This window comes from Corvus kubaryi, unplaced genomic scaffold (genome assembly GCF_017639235.1).
Source record: "Corvus kubaryi isolate FWS band 111438036 unplaced genomic scaffold, C.kubaryi_AGA036_p1.0 36650, whole genome shotgun sequence".
Taxonomy (NCBI): Eukaryota; Metazoa; Chordata; class Aves; order Passeriformes; family Corvidae; genus Corvus; species Corvus kubaryi.
In genome coordinates this window covers 2,044-5,251 of record NW_024580912.1, presented here as the reverse complement: position 1 = coordinate 5,251, position 3,208 = coordinate 2,044, and the positions used below count along the sequence as shown (strand labels likewise).

The window sequence follows — 3,208 nt, the reverse complement described above, 5'->3', positions numbered from 1 at the left end:
GGCTCCCACATTCCTGGGAATTTCCAGCTCCAATCCCAGCTCCGTCCCTGCCCCTGATTCCCAACATTCCTGGGAATTCCGGCTCCCACATTCCCGGGAATTTCCAGCTCCAATCCCAGCTCCGTCCTGCCCCTGATTCACAACATTCCTGGGAATTCCGGCTCCCACATTCCCCCCTGAAAACCGGGATCCCCCCCCATTCCCGGGAATTCCAGCTCCCCCATTCCCGGGAATTCCGGCTCCAATCCCAGCTCCGTCCCTGCCCCTGCTGCCCAGCATTCCCAGGAATTCCAGGTCCCACATTCCCGGGAATTCCGGCTCCCCCATTCCCAGGAATTCCAGCTCCCCCAGCATTCCCGAGAATTCCGGCTCCCCCATTCCCAGGAATTCCAGCTCCCCCAGGATTCCCGGGAATTCCGGCTCCCCATTCCCGGGAATTCCAGCTCCCCCAGCATTCCTGGGAATTCCAGCTCCCCCAGCATTCCTGGGAATTCCAGCTCCCCCATTCCCGGGAATTCCAGCTCCCCCAGCATTCCCGGGAATTCCGGCTCCCCATTCCCGGGTATTCCAGCTCCCCCAGCATTCCCGGGAATTCCGGCTCCCCAGCATTCCCGGGAATCCTCCCTTCCCGCAGGCCGGCGGAGGTGAACCGGATCCTTCTGGAGTGGCTGCAGCAGCTGCCCCCGGCTCCCGCTCTTCCCGGGAATTCCAAGCTTTGAGCGGGAATCTTCGCCCTCGGGAATTCCCCTCCCCCCTCGGATTCGCGCCTTTTCCGGAGGAATTTTTTCGGCCCCTTTGGAATTCGATTTCCCCGCCTTGGAGTGGGAATTGGGAAAAATTCCCGGGAAAAAAATCCCGGGAGTTGGGGTTTGTTGTTGTTGTTGTTGTTTTGGTGGGAATTTTTGGGCTTTGGGAAGAGAGTTTGGGGTGGGGGCCGTCCTCGGCTTCTGGGAATCGTCCCCTGACCCCATTCCGGGCCTTTTCCTGGAGAATCCGGGAAGTTTTTCATGGAATTCTTGATAATCGATGATCAATAATTAATAATTAATAAGCTAGAATCGAGAATCAAAAATGAATCATTATTAATAATCGGTAGTCGCTAATCAGCAACCAATAATTAATCAATAATAAATAGTAATAATTAATAAGCTAGAATCGATAATCAAAAATTAATCCTTATTAATAATCGATCGTCGTTAATCAGCAACCAATAATTAATCAATAATAATAATTAATAAGCTAGAATCGATAATCAAAAATTAATCCTTATTAATAATCGATCGTCGTTAATCAGTAACCAATAATTAATAATAAATAATAATAATTAATAAGCTATAATTGACAGTCAAAAATTAATCATTATTAATAATTGATCGTCGCTAAGCAGCAACCAATAATCAATAATCCAGCATAATAACAAGCTATACTCAATAATCAAAAATTAATCATTATTAATAATCGATCGTCGCTAATCAGCAACCAATAATTAAATAATAATAATCAATAAGCTATAATCGATAATCAAGATTAATCATTATTAATAATTGATAGCCGCTAATCAGTAACCAGTAATTAATCAATAATAAATAATAATCATTCCTCAAATTCCCCAAAAATTCCCAAACAATTCCCCCAAAATTCCCAAAGAATTCCTGAAAAATTCCCAAAGAATTCCCCAGAAAATTCCCAAAGAGTTCCCCCAAAATTCCCGAAGAATTCACGGAAAATTCCTGACAAAAGTCCCAAATAATTCCCAAATAGTTCCCAAAAAATTCCCAAAAAATTCCCCAAAAAATTCCCAAAAAAGTCCCCTAAGAATTCCCAAATAATTCCTGAAAAATTCCCAAACAATTCCCCCCAAAATTCCCAAAGAATTCCCCAAAGAATTCCCCAAAAATTCCCAAAAAAGTCCCCTGAGAATTCCCAAATAATTCCTGGAAAAGTAAAAAAAAAAGATTCCCAAAGAATTCCTGAAAACTTCCCAAAAAATTCCCCAAAAAATTCCCTTTGAAAGTCCCAAATAAATCCTGTAGAATTCCCAAAGAATTCCTGAAAACTTCCCAAAGAATTCCCAAAGAATTCCCCCCAAAATTCCCAAATAATTCCTGAAAAATTCCAAAAAAGTCCAAAAAAATCCCAAAATAATTCCCAAAAATTCCCAAATAATTCCCAAAAAATTCCCAAAATAGTTCCCAAAAAATTCCAAAAAAATTCCAAAAAAAATTCCGAAATAATTCCCCAAAATTTCCCAAATAAATCCCGAAAAAGTCCCTTAAGAATTCTCAAAGAATTCCCAAAAAATTCAAAAAAAAAAAATTCCCTAAGAATTCTTGAAAACTTCCCCCAAAAATTCCCAAAGAATTCCTGAAAAATTCCCGAATAAATCCCAAATAATTCCCAAAAAAAATCCCAAAACAATTCCTGAAAAATTCCCAAACGATTCCCAGAAATTCCCCCCAAAATTCCCAAAGAATTCCCGAAAAATCCCCCAAAGTATTCCCGAATATCTCCCTAATCCTGAAAAAAAATTCCCAAATAAATCCTAAAGAAGTCCCCAAAGAATTCCCAAAGAATGGGAGCCGGGAACTGGGAATGGGAACTGGGAACTGGGAATGGGAACTGGGAATGGGAACGGGGAACGGGGAACGGGAACTGGGAATGGGAATTTAGGATTGGGAATGCGGGAATGGGAACTGGGATTGGGAATGGGAACTGGGAATGGAGGATGGGAACTGGGAATGGGATCTGGGATTAAGGATTGGAATCGGGGAATGTGGGATGGGAATCTGGGAATGGGATCCGGGAATGGGATCTGGGAGTTGGGATCTGGGAATTTGGGATTGGGATCTGGGAGTTGGGATCTGGGAATTTGGGATTGGGATCTGGGAATGGGGAACGGGGATTAAGGACTGGAATCGAGGAATGGGGGATTGGGAATGGGGGATGGGAATCTGGGAATGCGGGACTGGGAATTGGGATTGGGAGCTGGGAATGGGATCAGGGATTAAGGATTGGAATCGGGGAATGGGGGATTGGGAATGGGGGATGGGAATGTGGGAATGTGGGACTGGGATCTGGGAACTGGGACTGGGAACTGGCACTGGGAATTGGGATTGGGATCTGGGATTGGGATTGGAATTGAGGAATGGGGGACTGGGAATGTGGGATGGGAATGTGGGAATGCGGGGTTGGGAGCTGGGACTGGGAG

General features: G+C 44.2%; 1 long non-coding RNA gene across 1 annotated transcript; it reads left to right on the top strand.

The window, feature by feature from the left end:
* The first annotated feature begins 6 nt into the window (after positions 1-6).
* On the top strand, positions 7-2,115 carry LOC121660603. The gene is made up of 2 exons (XR_006014729.1): positions 7-294; positions 498-2,115. It is a non-coding gene; the product is annotated as an uncharacterized LOC121660603 (long non-coding RNA).
* Positions 2,116-3,208: the final 1,093 nt, after the last annotated feature.